The 19,026-nt window shown below is 38.4% G+C and overlaps 1 protein-coding gene across 20 annotated transcripts in view; it reads left to right on the top strand.

Annotated features, from left to right (window-relative positions):
* LOC118337894 (receptor-type tyrosine-protein phosphatase delta) overlaps nt 1-19,026 on the top strand; it is a gene marked incomplete at its 5' end in the record, with an annotated part of 344,600 nt that overhangs the window by 165,994 nt on the left and 159,580 nt on the right. For all 20 annotated transcript variants that reach the window (XM_035675051.1, XM_035675039.1, XM_035675038.1 and 17 more), the window contains 1 exon segment: nt 841-888.

Below are 19,026 nucleotides of genomic sequence, written 5' to 3'. Positions count from 1 at the left end.
ATCCTACTCACTGGTCCTTTAAATGTGTTGATGCCATTTCCATCCTCACAAAACATTTTCAAAGCCAATTTGTAGAAGAATTTGAAACATACACTATATATATCCACATTTACTTGCTAGCAGTCTTCCGCTTTATTGGTGCATTGCCACATTTCTTGGCACATGCTGCCAAATGCCAAATGTCGTTCACTGAAATAACATGAAACCATCATCCTTGTATTACTTCACTGCATGCACTCATGCATGAGATATTTATAAAATGTGGACCAGCTCTTAAAATGAGCTTCATATGACTGCTAGTGGTCAGAAACTTCAGTATACCTTTAATTTGAAGACACAAGACCAGTATACAAGGTTTAAATAGGGGAAGGAAGCATTACAACTCCACTTTTTCATTGTGGGGACTTTTGTCTTAAAATACATTCAATATATGTATTCAATGTATTAATGAATTAAACAAAAATGATGTCCTTGGAATCACTATTTGAGCTTACATTGTCCTTATAGGAAATAGTAGACGAGACTTTAGAATCAATAAGAATGCTGGAATATCATGGTTGGTAGTCTTAGTATTACTGCAGTTTGGCTTCTGCTCCAGCTGTGTGAAATCAGACATGCACCTGTATTTACGCCACAGATGGTATGATCCTCTTAGTGCTTTGGCAATCTGGGACACTATTTCCACTACTTACTTTTGCCAATTTGCTCCTGGGAGCCCCTGGGTCCTTGTCTTCATTAAGGGAGTTCCTCATTGATCAATCACTGTCAGAGGAGTTGCTCTGTAATTGCACCGTGGCCTAATCATGACTGACGTCTCACCCCTCCCCCGCTCTGTCACAGGTCTCAGGAGAGAGAATGTTCCATGACTTTCACACCTTCGACCTCAAGGTAGGCCTCTCTAAGGATTTTACTTTTCTCTTTGTGGTTTATCTTTAGAGCGATATGGTTTTATAATGGATATCATAACTCAAAGTTGAATATTGGTGAATATGATGAGGACAGGTAAGTTAAGATGGGTGATGAAAGATGGATATTTCAAATATTTTTTCCATGATGTACAGCTGCTAACTATTTTGAGAAGTTGCGAAAATCAACTTTTGTTTCTCATCACATGCAACAATTAATATCTATGAACTATGAACAATAATATTCAACCAATACAAATAGTTACACAATAAACTACAATTCAACAGGGGCTCTGGTCGCAGGGTTGCAGTTCCTGGCGTGGGCTATTAATATTCATCAATCATGCCACATTTTCATAGTGCAATGATTGATATTTGCTGTAAGACTTGCACTCTGTTTGTCACAGTCAGTGAAATGTATTACGGTGAATGTAAGACAAAACACAAGCCATAACGGCAACAAATTTAACAGCCCTCGACATCTTTACTGAGGCACGTACAGTATTCCACTAGTAAACAACTTCAGAAATATGTACAGTTGTCTATATAAGAAATTAAATGTTCTGTTATATTGCCCTTGTTAAAACTAATGACTGACTTCCTGCCATTGTTGTTATATGCATACATTGTATTTGCTAAATCTCCCGGTCCCTTTGCTAAGCTTTCATTCCACAATTTTCACTGAAATGAAAACATGCAGCTGTAAGTCTTCAGATAACATGAAAATATATAGTATACAGCACAACATATGCGAATATACGAATATATACTGAAAATATATAGCGTCTAGAGTTAGGTTGTTAGGTCTGCGTTAGGTTGTCTCGTTTAGCAACCTTGTTAACAATAGACAACCATGGTAAGCAATCCAGTTCAGATGTCAAGTTGATTGTGTTTACTTATTGTTATTAAGACACTATGGCAAATAAATTGTCTTTTTCAGTGTTACAAGGAAACCGTGTACTTTTCAACACAGAAAATCCTCCTGTCTGCCCTCACCTAAAAAGGTCACAATAATATAATTTTTCATGCTCAAACAAAATTACACTATTTACTGTAAAATTGGACAGATATACCACTGTGTGAGATGGATGTTTATGGCCATCAAAATAATTCTCATTTATAAGGTTTATAGTGTTTATTATTTTATTAAGCTTTAGAAGTTGAAAAGACGAATATGGGAAAAAAATCCTGTAAACTCTCCTGAAATTGTTATTTTAAAGATCTTTATTAAGGTTTGAGTGTGGGAGTCAATGTGTCCATTGACTCCCACACTCAAACCTTAATGAAACAGAAAGAAACATTTATCATCATACTACTGTACCTTTCCTTACTCTTCTCCAGAGTTAAGCTGGGAGAGTTGGAGAAGAACAGCTTTGAACACCAGTATCCGTGCACTGATTGAGCCAGAGAGCGAGAGCTTGGACTCAATCCAGTGCATGCTCGTAAAATGATTTTATGACCATTTACTTTGAATATCATCCATGTGATATAGATATTCTGCTGCAGTGCTGCAGAAAGACAACCTTTGTTTTGCTATATACAGTGCAATATATTTTTTTTTCTTACAAAATGGCTAAAGTGATGAGCAGCTGGTCATGGGATGCAAGCAAAAACATCCAGGAGAAGATAGTGTTTCCCATGACCAATGCTTTAGCCACTGAATGTAAAGCAGAATGGCTTTAAAAGATTCCTGCTCACAGTTAACTTTTCATAGCTGCAGCACATAGTCAGAAAGATGGCAAGTGAGTTTGCCATCAACTCCTTGATCTGCGGTGTCACGCCAACACATCTTTGGAGAACGAATTGGAAAAGATGCAAAATGATGTAAAAAAGATCAAGAGCGATTTTCCGGATTGAAATTGATATCTCTGCCATGATATTAGACCCACTGGGATGCAAAAGTTCCGAAAACTTGATGTGATTTTGCAAAATGATTTGTGAGTCTCCCATTTTTGTCACTGAAAGAGGTTTCACATTGGTTTGATAGCACAGATTAGTCTCAGTCCTCTTGTGATCTTACATTAGCACAAGGTTATTCATGCTTACAAACAGTGATTGGACTGAATGCCAACTAGACCTGCATTAAGTTCTGTGTATATAAACACGGTAAAATTCAGCTTTGAACACACTCATATTTCCTTATTTTGGAAATTATTTTGATTTTAAATAGCAGTTAGGATCCTTCTGTGGGATTTTTACGCATGCATGTAACATGACATGATCTGTCATCTCTAACAGAGGGCAGGACACAATTGCAAATACCCCCTTCCAATATGCTAATGCTTTATCCTGTGTCGTATTTCATGCAAATTCCTTTCATCGCATATTTTCAAATGCCATTTATATGACAGCTGTAGCACAAGCATCCATAATGTTTTGACTAGGGGGGAAATTGCAACATGGATCTCAGTCATTGTGAATTCTGCCCACAGTCAGAAAAAGAGAGAGTCAGGAATGCTGAACTCTCCCTCCTACATGATTGTTTTATTAAGGATTATATGAAAATTGCATTTTCAGCTTTTGGATCTGGTGGGGATAATTCAGTGTTTATCTATACATTTTACCAATGACAGGGATTTGGCCAAGTAGGAAAATAGCCATATGTACACATAGTTACAGAATTCGTAGACCATACTTAGTGCTAACAACACACAAAGAATTATCCTGAGTATATTTCTGTTTGTTTGTCCATTTATAAAATCCAGACAGCCACAGTTCTGTAACTCCAGTAAAGTAAAAAGTGTGGTGTTTCCCTACCAGTCTGTTAGATTGCAGGCACCTTGGCATTTACTAAGCCTGCTATGTCATTGTCTGCAATACTGTTCAGGTCCATGCACGAGAAGGAAAGTTTTAAATTTAAAATGTAATCAGCACAATCACCACAAGCAATCAGTTCCTCTTCATTTCACCTGATCGAGCCCCCCGCTAAAACGGGTCTGTTAAATAGAGCATCTTATCAGGCCTGGATTAAGTTTTGACTTTGATTAACATCTGTAGTCGCAGTTTAGAATGTCAAAGTTCAAGTTTGGTGAAAATATAGTTTTTAAAAACGCAGAAGCACCAGGTGTCATTATCAAGCAAGAATACCACAATCACTGTGGTACAGGCTTTTTGGTCTTTACATTGAGCTGTACATTAACATTACTCATACCAAACAGCATAAAAACAAATACAAATGTGTTGTTAAAGGAATAGTTCAACATTTTGTGAAATACACTTCTTCATTTTCTTGCCTAGAGTTAGATGAGAAGATTGATACCACTTTCATGGCTGTACAGTCCACATATGAGCACCTTTATAGGTCATCAATTAAGACATTATATATTTTTTTGTTTAATCCATATGAAAACTGAAGCATAACTGTGTATTCAGACAGAACGCAAAGTACATTTTACAATTTTACATATAAAGTCAATGTGAAGATGCAATTTGACGCTAATTTGCCCAGGGCAGCGTGAATTTATGGAAAAGAGGCATCCAAGGGAAAAATTCATGCCAGAGCTTTATGAATCTGCATCATAGACATACAGAGATTAGAAGGAAAAGGAGAAAGACTGAAGGGAAATAACAGACCTAGGGTTTCTAGTGAGATCAGTCAGAGGCTGAGCTGAACAAACCCACTGCCCAACACAGACATTGTCAGTGGCTCTGTTGCTAGCTAGCTTATAGCTAATGTCTGTACACAGCTGCTACATTGGCTATTTTGGCTGAAAGACCACAAACAATCTAGCAGTCAAATTTGCATGAATGAAACAAGGCGAAAATTCGCTTTAGAGGCGATTGGTCCCGACTGGATACAAAGTGTTAATCAGCGAGTTTTAGAGGTGCTGGTAAGCAGATTTTGTTACTTTCAGACAAAGCCAAGCTAGTGGTATCCCCCAGTTTGTCCTTGCTAAGCCAAGTTAACCAGCTGCTGCCTCCAGCCACATATTTACTGTACATACATAAAATGAATGTCAATCTTCTCATTGCACTCTCAGCAAGAAAGCATTGCCAAAATGTTGAACTATTCCTTTAAAATTGTCATAGACAGTATGATTTATATCTAATCACAGCTTGAGTTCTTTTGTTCTTATCAAATTGTGAAGTAAAAATTTAAAACAATTGATATTTGTAGCAGTTGTAGAGAGCACACTAACCTGACTGAGAACAAATGGCTTTCAGAGACCAACATACTGTGACACAAACTGCACAGGTGCAGTTGCAGGTGCTGGTGCCACCTGCACACCTGCCCACTACAGAGAGAAGAAGAATCACACAGAACACCACACAGCATTTGTATTGAATAGGGTTTTTGCAGCGTCGGTGGCAAGCCTGCCATGAAATTAATTCTCCATTTACCAGAGACTTAAATTTGTAAGCAATTTGTAATTTGAGTCCATAAACTCATTCACACTGTATGTCCACACTGCTTCAGTGGGATATGAATTTAATTGTCTATTTTGTATTGGCTGCAGACGTTTTTCCATTTTTTGATAGCATTGTTTAATGAAAGAATCACAACGTGCTAAATATTGTTTTCCTATTTTTCTGGGTAATTGTTTTTAGATAAACAGTGCTGATACAGCGTGGCAAGGCAATCAATTTCAAGAAGACTTGATAATTCAAATGATTTGCGAAAATTAGAAAACATCAAAGTACTGTATTTGCAGTTGTCCAAAGTTCTTTATGAAATCCACAGCACGCAGTGCTGACTGACCAACTATAAACATTTTATAAATTTCAATGTCACTACAGCTGAGCTCATTTGGGGAAAAGCAAACCAAGCACACAGAGGCCACATCCAGACATAATAAACTGTCGCCCTGTTCACAGAGGCATGGAGAGGTGAGAACACCTCCCCAGTACATCCTCGGACACATCTGTGTCCATGCCCCTCAAATGATGTTTCTTTTGTGGTGGAAATAGGTCAGCTGTGAATACCTGACTCCTTCCATCTCGAAAAATCCTTTAACACACTTAATTAAGAGTTTAACTATGTGGATTTAGTGAGTATGAATTCAAAAATGTTTACTTCTCTTTTGTTGCTCCGAGCTGTTGTTGAGGCGCTGTACGCTTCTTATGTTCAGGAAGGGCCATGTCATTCTCTCAAATTAAATTTTTCCAGAAATCTTAAACATTAGAAGCAGCTTCATTATGAACTGTAAAGGCACAATAATGCCAACTCGGCCTACATTTAGACACTGCCAACTTGGCCTTCATCTAGACACTGAATCACTCAGATTGCGCCGCTGTGATTGCTTAATTAAATGCTCGGCTGTGTAATGACTTTGCTTGAAAGGGAATTAAATGTCTAAATGCTGCAGAATCCGCGCTGAGCTGAACAGAAATCAATGGGACATAGTGCTGGAACCCAAGGTGTTTTCCGACTTGTTTAGGGTGAATGTTTTGTATTGATGACATCCCTCAGTCAGTGAGTCAAAAGCTCATTCCTCTTGGTCCAAAGCATTGATTTGTGGCATGCGAACAGTGTGCTTACTTTGTGGTTTCTATAGAGCTCTAGCAAGGTAGTTTACTATGCCTTACAAGTCAGCAGTGTATATAAAGCTGCATTTATATTTAAAGAGGTTAAACTACTAACATCATCTATTCTAAGGGACTGTAAAAGCAAGAAATTCATGGTGAAAACAAATTCACTACCACAACAAAGTCCTCCTTGTATCCAATTCTAAAAACTACTCCTTAGCCACACATGGCTCCATGGTTGGCATTGTTGGTCTGTTGCTCCATCGCTTAGGAGGATCACTCTCAAGGATGAGGGAAATGTATTTATCCTTATACAACACAAGACAACAGCAATAAGATAGTGATGATAATATGGTTTTATCATCACATAAAGAATCAGACATTCTCTGTCTGAGCTGTGCTCTGTCAAGAATCATGGATGTAAACACAGAATCCGCCCTGTCTTGTACATGGAAGGACAACATTTTCTATAGATATTCATGTTTCCAAGGCAATAAATCCTCATGACTTTAGTGATCCCCTGACTTTTCTTGTAGCGCCACCATGAGGTTCACGTTTATTGGCACAGATATTCATGTCCCTCTAAGGATGAACTGTAAGAACTGTGGTGATTCCTTATCTTTTCATTTAGCTCCCACCAGCCCGAGCCATGCTTTTTGTTTTGCTAATTAGCACTTGTTAGCATGCCATCAAGCTAAACTAAGATGGTAAACATGGTAACAATTTACTTGTTAAATATCAGTATGTTAGAATGCTGCTATTGACATTTTGATCAAAGCACTGTACTGTGCTGCACAGAGCAGTTAGCATGGCTATAGTCTTACTAATTCACTACACATCCTCAGTATAGATCCTGCCCCAATGATCCTTGTTTATGTTGCAGACTGTTACATTTCATAACTGGTTCGAGTTTACAATGTGTATTATTTCCTTGTTGACCATTAAATGTCAGCAAAGCATGGCTAGATTTGCCTCAAAATAACTTTCAGAGTCCCAAATTATCAGTCTTCCGACATATTTTCAGTGTTTCACCACAAGAAGCCTAAAGGCAAACATTAAAATCCAACCCACATGGAAATGGTTCTTGAAAGGAGTGCAGCCAACTAATCTCACAAACATTTGATTGAACCAAAGACCTTTAGAAACCGCCAAAGCTGGGAAGGGCATACAACTCCTAAAATGACAACCGATTATCAAACTGCCTCTGGCTCGAGACACTGTAATCCCCCAGATGTTTGCAGTCTATGAAATATGAGAGTCTGAATTAGATCTCTCAAACAATGTCAGCTTGTCTGCATCCGTAAACCCTCAGCATTTAAGTCACAAAATTAAGTTGACCCCATCAGAAAGCTTAAGGACATGTAACAAAGCCCCTGGCAGTCTTATTACTTCATCTGCTTTCGTCTCATCTCCTCTGTGTAATAAGTTCCCACTCTAGCAAGACCACTGGGGCTAATAAGGGTTTTATCTGCTTTTGATATTAGATATTAACACCTCATCAAAGTTAAGCCAGCGGTAGGCTCTCGTCCTCCCTCCAAATTTACATTAGCCTAACAATGTCTCAAAAAGAAATCTTATCAAATTCAAATTAAGGGCGAGTTGAATAGCCAGAAGGACACTGCTACCCATCACTCAAGGAACATGTAATTTGGTCCTGCTGCAAAGAATACAACCCTGCTTTGTAAATCACTGAGATCATAGTTTTTATGCAGTGACGTTAATACTTTGAATTTGCGCTTTATAATCCTGAGTCAAAACAGAGCACATTTGTGGAATATCAATGATGAATGAGCTGCTGGGTATGAAAATAGGTCTGAGTGACACAATCAGGATTTCCTGTTATGAAAACTCTTTAAATAGCAACTCTAGTCACCCAGTCTTTGTGATTTTTACCTGAGGGGAGACACATTGGAGCATGTTTTGTTTTGTTGTTTTCATCAGGTACTCAATGCAGGTTGTAACCCATGAACTTGAATTAAATGCACAAAAATATGTAACATTAATAATTTATGTTTTAGAATTAACTATTAGAAGATGACCATGTGCAGCTTGTACAGCTCAAAAGGAACACACCGATGTTGTTTTAAGTGTCTTGCTTATTTTAGAAGTCTTATTTCTTCGAAATATTCTCAAGGTAAATCCTGTATCTAGAACAGAGTGCAAAGGTTTCAGACTTCTTATCATCCCTTGTGGCATCCTTTGTCAGGTTGTATGAAAAAAATGAAATATTAACTGGAAAATATAGCTTGGAGAGATAGAAAATAAATTACTTCAGTGTGGCAGGGAAAAGAAGATTGGGAGATTTATCAAGTCAAGATGGAAATGCCTGCTAAGTCTGTGCCCCTACCTTGAAAAATTAAAGAGAAATCAAATGCCTTAGAGTACACAGCGATTGTGATGTAAAGGTGTGTGTGTGTGTGTTTATGTGAGTGCGCCTGCATGCTGTTTTTTCTCCGTAATTTATTGTTGAAATGTTGTTGCTCAATATCAGTTATTTCATTTCTGGGGTGATATGTGCCAAAAGATGCAAGTCTCCATAAGACTGTAATGCTTATGTATAGACAAGACTTCACACTTTCAACAGTAAAGGTTTTATTGTATTTGTTTTAAGTCTTCTAAAGAATTCAACTTAAACACACAGTCCACAATTTGCCTAGCTGTACTCTCCAGTCTTTTAACACTCAACAGATTTTCTGTGAAACAGCTTGACTGGCAAAATCTATAATTGTACAGATAAGTGAACATGTTAGCTAGATAAAGGTTAAACTATCAGGGATATGTTCTCCATCCATCTAAAGCCAATTTTACACATTCAGCTGAAGCAATAGTGGGTGGGGAAGGGGGAAAAAACCTGGCAAGTCAATATTGATTGATCTGGAGCCTTTGCAATTACCTCCATGTGCAGAAGACCATGTTAAGGTCAGTATTATCTTAGCTCATTTTATGGGTCAGCGCTCTGGCTTCAGCTGAAATAAATTAATGGGGTAAACACTTTAGCTCACCTTGATGAAATTTACAGCAAGTGTAAAAGCTTTGCATAGGTGCAGGGTACAGTGCCGGAGAGTGACCCTTGATATTTTGCTAAACCGTCATGAACTTAGGTGGTCTCTAAATAACATTGAATCTCCTGCAATGGAACTGTGAGAGAACAATTATATACTGTATAATGTAATGAGCCTATTAAATGAAGGAATTTTTATAGACTAAGCCCATTTTGGTGCTACTGTTGAATGATGCCACTTTTTTTTTTAACTGTGTCATGAGTCAAACCATAGGCACAGTTATTAGGATATTTACTGGTGCAATTATAAAAACATTTATTTTAAAACTTTTATTAATAATACTTTGTATGTTTCTGCTTCTAACATGTGCCAAATGCAATAACCCATATATACACAAATGCTATTATACAGCAAAGCCTGCTGGGTGTGTCAACAACTCTTAATGCAGTCTGTATGAAGCTGTATGCAGCATTCTTATATGCCCAGGGCTGCTATCATCATTTCAAACTAGGCTAACAGCATTAACAGCCTACTGTAAAGAACAACTATAGCACACTATATTCAATAATAATAGCAACGTCCTCAACTTTGCGTGTAGTTTCTTGACACCTGTGTGTATTTCACTAGAGGGAATGGGGGAGCATTATTAGTCAACCAAAACATTCCATCAGCTTTCAGTGTATTGGCATTCTTCTGTGGCCTTCGGGGCCGACTCGCAAACAGTTCTGTTATGTTCTTAAGCCCAAAATAAATTCAATTTCCAATGCAGTGATCTCCTTAATGAAAAGTCAATGTCCCTCACTCATTGGCAAGCTCCCATGGGGACAGTCAAAAAGATGAATTTATCAGCAGGCCGGAGAGTGCGCCCTAGGGGACACCACCCCTTATGATCAAACAGAATGCTACAGAGTGTGTCCAACCAGTCCTCCATTATTACCCAGCTTGTGCTCTTAATGTGAGCCGACGGAGGAGGGATGACAGTATTGATCTAATGAAAGTGCTATTTATATTCTCACAAATCCTCTCACCAGTGATTACAAAAGCACTACACTACTGTGGCCAGCTCACTCCCAATTTGTTAAGTGTTAAGCATGCAGTGTTCTCTTACCATGCTAATTTCTGCAGAGGGTTCAGCACTTCCCATCAGACTGCATGTAACCGTGTCAAAAAATGCCTGCCACCGTTTCCCACGTGTCAAATTAACGTCTCTTTCTGAACTGATATCTAAACATGAAGCCAATTTTACTTAATATTTAAAACATTTTTACATTTGCCATGTAGTTCAGGTTGTTCTTGTATAATTTCTGTGCAAGTTCATTGCATGCATTGTTGGGCTGCATCCCAGTGAACAGTTCAGAGGTTTTTGATTATTAATAACACCTTGTCTTGTCAGCAGCTAACCCTGTGATAAGGGGGACATGAGGTTGTTGTCACAGCATATGGTTAACAGTACTATAGATAAGCTTTAATCCCCACTGGGCTTGATGTAATGCATAGCAAAAGTGATGGGAGCACAGAACATACATCAGTAACGGAATAAAACAGCAGTGTGCCAAAATACACACAGCAGACAGAAGAACATGCAAATGGGTTTGCTTACAACCCGGATGTAATTTATGCTCATCACATTCATTACTTCATAAGTGCAGCTCTCTTTCTCTCACATGACCAACAACAGGAAATCATGTGTAGTTTAACATGCATGAACATTAATTCTACCCGTGGCTATGCACTCATGAATAAAACACTGAAATATGGATAATTATTGACCTCATATGTTTAACTGTGGACATCCACCCAGCAGAAAAACTGAACATCACCAATGACTCCATATCGTGCATTCTCATTAAGAGTTTGGACAAAGGATCAAATCTCAGTCTCAGGTAAAGTCTCAGGAAGGACTTTAAATTGTTGGGGGATAGAGGTCAGTCTGATTAGAAATTCTATATATATGGCCAGTAAAAAGTTATCCAAGGCAGCAACTACATTCAGTTTTAATATGTGAGCAATATTTCTGTGTACTTTGCATAGCTGATTAGCTGTGTTGTTAAATGCTAAATGTTATTTATATTATCCAATTATAATCAGAGCTCATTCATTTACATTAATTTGTATGGTAATATGTTGCAGTAAACTAGTGTGTATTGATGTGATATACAAAACATCAATATCTCAAGCTTTTTCTCTGAACTACAGATTGGCTTTTACAATTATAACATGCACAAAAGTTGGCAGTTTATGGGATGGGAAGCATGCGAGGTTTACTGAAACATATGTGCAAGCTCAGTTATGCAGTCAGTTACTTGGTATGGAAGAAAGCAGGATGACCATCCATGATGGTTTTGTATACATGTTACCAGAAGACACATATCACATTATTTTGAATGTTTAATGTTTGGCCTGACAAACATAAAAGCTATGGTTCCTTTATATTGTTGTAAAGGTGTTAAACATCTGTTGCAATACTTTGTGCCAGTTATAATAGATGTCTTGAATGAACATCATGAGAAAAATAACTTTGCATACCTAGATATAGCAGTAGGTGTCAGTATCCAATAATATGTTACAGTATGCAGGTAAAATCAAAAGTAGTACTTCTCCGTTGCCTATAAGTAGAAATGAGGATACAGTCTGAAACTGTCAAAATAGATCTTATGTTCTAGTGTAATGTACAGATGCATTTGTTAATTAACAACAGTCCATAGAAGGTCCATGTTGGTCACATAAAACGTTAGCACACTGCTGTAGTTAAAGGTGATCAACTCTGATAGCATCTAAAATCATCAACTATATAACTTATCAACTGGCTTATCATTGTGTGGTATGATTATCTTTACATCCCTTGAGAAAATGCACACTATACATTAAGCAAAAGGGGCAAATTCATTGAATCCTTCACAGACAGAGGATCTCTGTTCATCTCAGTCTCCACTGTGTGAGTCTTCTTCTAATGTGGCTGTACTGCCCATAAACAGACATTGAGTGATTAGCGCTGCTCTGCCATTGACATCATTTGCATTTTAATAGACCATAATTACAACTCGGGGAAAATAAATTGCAGTTTGAAGAATGTTTGAATTACTCCAACTCTCCGGCTCTCCTTGCGAGATAGCAGTGAGCATATGCAGGAGCTGCCTGGATGGTTAATACCGGGTTCAGAAATGTAAAGTGAAGCAGGATTGCAAACTGAAAAGAGCAAAAGAAGACAATGTGGGCTGTGTTAATGTCGTTCATAGCGTTAATCAAAGTTTTTGATATTGAACATATTTTATAATTTAACTGATACAAAAGAAGAACATTCCGGTAGCAGTTCAGTGTCTTGCTTGAGGATACTTCACGGCACAAATAACTGTTAATGGACATACATCGACTATATCTGGGATCAAATTTGTGACCTTTCAGCTACAGAACATGTCTCTAATCACGAGGCCACCCTGCCGCTTTCCTGTAGATTTATGCTTTCTCATTAATTCCTGTGATAATTGCAGTTTGACCATTTAATATCCCCCAGTCTGTCTTATCGCCACACCTCACCTGCTGAGATGTGACACCTTCCCAGGATTTGCCGAGGGATGTCTAACCCTGGCAGCTAAAGCCCATGTGACCCTGTAAGCAAGAGTGACAACACAATAATACTCCCACTGCCTAATCTTTCATTGGTGGATTATCAGATTAGAGGCCCCAGTTGTTTATGGGCTCGGTGACTATCGAAAAAGTTGATCTGTCAAGTTTATCTTACACTTGTCGTATCAAGGCAGTGTTGGACTATACAGTTGGCTGTGGATGGAAGATAAGGCCGGCATCGCTGAATGGAACCTCTGGAAAATGAGAAACAAGGCTTTTCTTTTTTACTCCGACGATACACTTTATCTAGTTTAAGAAATGGACCCCACCAAAAGCATTACTGGTCTTTTGGATTCACTTGATTTCTTTGACCTCTTTGGTGTGACAGAGCTGCCCTTTTTATTTTGAAAGGAGATCTCAAAAATCATCCACCAGTTTAAGACTCGGGTTAGTGGTGTGGAATCACAAGTTTCAAAGAGGACATAATCCATCTCCTTTCAAGCTGCCCCTTTGTGGGATTTCAAAGACTTGGACCGATATAGGTTTCCTATCAATCTGTTGTTTTGACAAAGTAACAGGATAGAGGGAGTTTATTATTGAACCTTTGGATATGGTTCACTAATTCAGGCTAACTGGTTTATTTCCAGTACAAAGCAGTGAATCTGAAGGTCATGGCCTCTTCAAACGTGCACTGTCAGAAGATATCTGTGAATAACAGTAAGAGATGAGATCACTATCTATATAAATCTTGTCTTATCGGATTTGCAAGCCAAGGTGTAAATGTTTCGACATTGGCCCTGGTAGGATTGGAAGTTGAATTTCCAATTACTGGAGAGACATCCTTTATATGAGCAGAATAATAAACAAGCATAAAACCTTGATGACAAAATATTATTTAGACATTTTGGAATAATCATCATTCCAGAAAATATTAAAAGGGGCTCTGTAGGTGCACCTTTTTTATGATTTGACATTTTACTACCCCAGACTTAGTGTTTTATTCAGTTATCTAACATGCTAGTTGTATCTTTTAATTAAAGAAATTTGGTTTGGGTGTTCTGACCTGACTGAAATATCCACTTTTGAATGGGTTTTCATCAGATTTGTTACAGACAGTCATCATACACTCAGGACAAATTGGCAAAAATATGTTAATCCTTTAACTTTTCCCTCGTACCATCTTTAGGTCAAATAGCTGCAAAACATATGACATTCCCATCAAGCTCAGCTGTACATTGTGTTTAATGCTAATCAGCAAATGTTAGCATGCTAACACACTAAACTAAAACAGTGAACATATTATCATTGTAATTGTGAGCATGTTAGCATGCTGACATTAGCATTGATCTTGAATTGCTGTGCCAAAGTACAGTGCCACAGTGTCTTGTTATTAGCATGCAGGTCTGAATACCATTGATAATAGCATTGATGTTGGCAGTAGAAGCAGTGACACATGTTTTCTAGCTTTTAGTAGAAAAGAAAACAGTTGATTTTACAGGGTACTTTGTGGCTTACTCCAGCAAAATCCTCTGACAGCTAACCTCTGCCAACTATATTCCGCATTCACTGTATTTAGTGGATCACATTCATCAAACAGTGGCTTAACTGTTTGGGGATGCATGTCATCACAGTTGTGATTCATCTAAAGCCCTTTTGAGTGTTGGGGCACTGGATAGTGTCAAACAGCCTGAGTTTGAATTTATATGTATAAGCACTAGCCTTATATTTTAGAATAGTAACAGCAGAACACCCTCCAAAGGGATAATAATAATTTTCTTCTTCCCCATTCCCATCTTATTTATGGCACAGCACACTGGTTTGTCACTTCCAGCCAGTGTGATTATTCACCTGGCGAGCATATTATTCTAGCAAATACCACAGCTATAAAAAAATTTCATATTTCATTCCAGGGGTTTGATGAGAATGCGCTGAATCCCATTTTCCAAAATATTGGGTATTCTGTGCGACAAGAATATGGTTTCCCTGATTACATTATGCCTCTGAGCTGTGTTTAGCCAAATGTGCATGACTTGCAAGTGTAATGTACAATAGGCCGCTGCTAGTGTGTCACATTAAGAATAAAAAAGATGGAAAGAAGGCAGCACATAGAGGTCCCCTTTCATCAGAATATTTACATGCAGATGAAATCCTCCAAACTGAAATTGTCCATCACTGGAAATTAAAATTCAGTTAGGGTCATGTCTCTCTGGTTATAACAGAGTGATTGCAGGTCCTCAAACTACTTAAATGCCTTAAATTATATTATTTTAACTCATGACCTTGAATGATTTCAGTTTTTCAGATTCAAAATTAAATTCTGATGGTTCAAAGAGATGTTTCAGTTTCTCAGTGCAACCTGGAAAGGAATCACAGTCCAGCCCCGTCACAGTGTTATATTCTCACATTGGTATTTACTTATTTATTTGTTCTTGTAGGTCTTTGCTAATAATATGTAAAACAGCTCCATGTGAGTGTCATTTCATGTAACACGCACACAGAGGCACACAAAACAAAACAAAAAAACAGGAAATCTAACACGTTCCTGTTTCAAAAGCAAAAGATATTCCATATTTAAGAACAAAATCGTTCCTCGATTCTAAAACAAAGGGATCTAATCCACAACTGGAGGCCGTCTGTAACACAGATGTCCACCACATGGAGTGGACGCAACTCATTTGTTGCACTTTGCAGTTATTTATTTATATCCCAGGTCTGATATAGGGAAACATCTGTCACCTTTGCCTAAGTGGCTGCTTGCATGATCCATTGACTATGTTTCAGAATAAAACACCCCCATATTGTCTGGCTCTCCAGTCCCGAGCTCAGGTGCAGAATCCTGTTAGGCATTTGGAATGCCCTGCTGTTATAAAAGAGGCAGGCAAGACCCAAACACCTGGAGACCACATGTGTGCCACCAGAATTAGCAGCCATTGCCAAGCTATCACATGGCTTTGCTTTGTTTCTCAGTGACATCACACCTTCCTATTTTGTTGTGGTGAAATTAAAATGCATCATTCCCAAGAGAAAGTTTGTTAAGCTATTAATTTAAACGTTCCCTCAATTTTTTATTTAAAGATAAAAAAGTCTTTGAGTGGTATATCAGTTAGACTAAAAAATGATACCCAATGAATAAACATGAGCCGTGTTATATATATGGATACGCTTATTTATTTTATAAATTAAAAAAAAATAGACTCACTGTTTGCTGGAGTGGTCATATATGATCTTAATTTGCTCCTGCACCCCTTTCCATAGACCTTTTCCTAATGGCAGTCAGCCCACCCCCAACGTAAATTAATTAAATGGGCATAGTGCCACACTTTGAGGAGCAAAATTCTGTATGTATCTTAAGTGTCACCTAAAATAAAGGATGCTGGAAAGAGGTCCTAATTCTCCGAGCCCAGCCCCAAATAGCACCAGTAGCCATCTGTATTCTCGTTTCAGCAGCACTCACTAAATCAACACACTCGACACAAGCCTGAGGATGCCTCCGCACAATCATGCATGACAACATCAAAGCTTTTCTTTATTGCCTCTCCTCTTCATTTTCCCCCTCCTCAGCCCCTCTCAACAGCTATCTGGAGCTAAAAGCAGTGGTACCACTGCAAATATTATCTTTAAGGTTAGTGCAAACACTGACAATCCTAGCTGTCTCTAGTCAATGGTTTCAGTCATAGCTGATAGCCATGTTCAAGGCTGATTTTATCCTTGCACAGGTGCGAATTTAACTTGCATGCCCATGGATCACCAGGAAAGGTTTGGCCTTAGATTAGACTTGCTTCTAAACAACACATTCTTAGTAATAGACTATTCAGCCTCCTTCATGATCTTTTCTTAAAAGCCTGTCTTTGTTCCTACTTCAACATATTGACAACCATAAATCTCTGAAATGTCGAATGAGCCAAATCCCAAGATTTCCATGATCGAGATGTTTCAATGATAAGCTGGATCTGTCATTGGGGAGCCACTCAGCACCCACAAACAGATTGAGCAGGCACCCAAGATGGATCTGTCGACACTTCATTCTGCATATCTCTATTTAATGATATTATATTTCATTTCCCGAGCAAAGAAAACACCATTACCCAAAGCAGTGAGTCGGAACGAGCCATTCTGCAACAGATTCCAGGCCTCCTTGGTGGTACAGTAATTGAATTACAATCGCATATGACACAAAGTTTGAGAATGATTGTATTTGTTTCCATTTGTTCCTTCTATGTTACATACTAAGCTAAACTTTGCACACTGTTAAAAACATTCAAGCTCACAGCAGCTTAATACAGGTGTCTTCTAAATATGACCATTGTCTGATTTCAAAAGATGTTTTAAAGATCTTCCGTAAACGCTTCAGATGCAGCCATACATTATTATGCAACATGCATGGATAGAATGAAATGATAAGGGCAGTTGTCTTAAGCGTGCTCTATAATTCCATCAACTTTCTAAAATCAACCTATGGAGAGGTCACAAGAAACAATCTTTAGCCAGCATTTAGATTGATTTCTGACAATCCCTATGCCTCGACCCATATTGATAACTGCCTAAAATTCATTTCTCTGGTAACTGTGTTTAAGTGCTTTGAAAGCCATTGGGGTTTTGAAAAGTGTGCCCAGTTGTTTTGACCACAGATTGAAAAGCAGTTATCATTTCAATGGGAGCGATATGCTCATAGGGGAAAGGACAAAGAGGTCAGCAGAAGTGGAGTAAGTGCTCCCTCGGGCACAAACACAAGGCCATCCGAAAGGCCCCACAGAAAGACCAGAGGAAATTGATTTGAGCTTTATTCCTGGTCAAATGCATGACTATGCTGGTGGGTGAACCAACGGTGGACCTGTCCACTCAAATTAGAAAACCATTTGGAAGATATGGCCACATGAGAATGGCCAATCACACGCGATGAATATTGTACCACAATAACATTATTTCACACATCAAAAAATCTAGAGGTCATCCAGTGCTACTATTTTATCAGTGATCTTTTTTTTCGAGGCAGGCCCCGATGTACTTAAGTAGTTTGCAATAAGTGCACTGTACGGTCTCCCCTAGAAAACAGAACAGTAACACTGTAAAATGTTTCTGGGGCACTGTCATTGGCACAAATGACATAAAGACATAAAAGCTTTTGCTACTGGCTGCATGCATTTCGACAAAAGAGGGATTGGCACATATTTTTCCCCATTGATAATGGAGAGAGAGTGCTTTCAGCTACACTGACAGAAATTGAAAAGTCCTCCCAACACCGATCACCCCTCATCATCCCCATGGAAAAGACAAAAGGGGTGAACATAGGGAGGTGGAACATATATCAGCTGTCTGATAGTTTAAACGCCATCTGAGTTGACAGGCTTTGAATGCATATTTAATCATTTAGCCAACTATTTAGTTATTCAGAAGCAAAGAAGAGCAGTCAATGACTGAAAGCCTACTGTATGCTTTGTTTCAGTTAAAAAAATAGGTTCACCCAAATTGCCGAAAACATATTTTAATTGGAACTTTTTAGTTGGCAGAAAGACATTCCTATGAAAACCGGAATGTATGTGATTTATCCAGCGTGACCAGGACACTGTTACTGGAAAGACAATGATTTTAAATGCTAAGTGCACCACAAGTGCAATTCCATTCACTGCAATCATACTGGGTGGCAGCAAAAAGTCTTCGGGAAAGCCTTCATGAGCAGTGCGTGACGGATCTTGCTGAACTGCTGTGGCTCAGATAAAAGCTTTGTTAACAAATGAAATGATTCTGTCCACAGAAATGCTAGAGGCTGTTGAGTTAAAAAAAAGATATTTAAACTTTTGTCATTTCTGTTACATATTCTACAGAGATAGACACTGAAACTGTAGTTAAATGTGTGTATGTTGCTGGTATAATTTCAATAGGAATATGAACAGATCATTTTCACTGTCCATTTTCGTTGAGAACCGCTTGCGGGAAGAAAAAGGCGAGACCTCTACTCTCTAGTGAAGTGCAGCCGTGAGTCCCACGGGTAGCGTGGCTGCTCGAACCTGTTAACATGGTCACCCAAATAAAAAGCAAGAGGTTCCATAATGCACATTTACTGCTCATGTGGTCAGTGTGTTCTGGCCATT

This window comes from Morone saxatilis, unplaced genomic scaffold (assembly GCF_004916995.1).
Source record: "Morone saxatilis isolate NCDOM2014 unplaced genomic scaffold, NCSU_SB_2.0 Contig4, whole genome shotgun sequence".
Taxonomy (NCBI): Eukaryota; Metazoa; Chordata; class Actinopteri; family Moronidae; genus Morone; species Morone saxatilis.
This window is presented reverse-complemented; position numbering and strand designations above follow the sequence as displayed.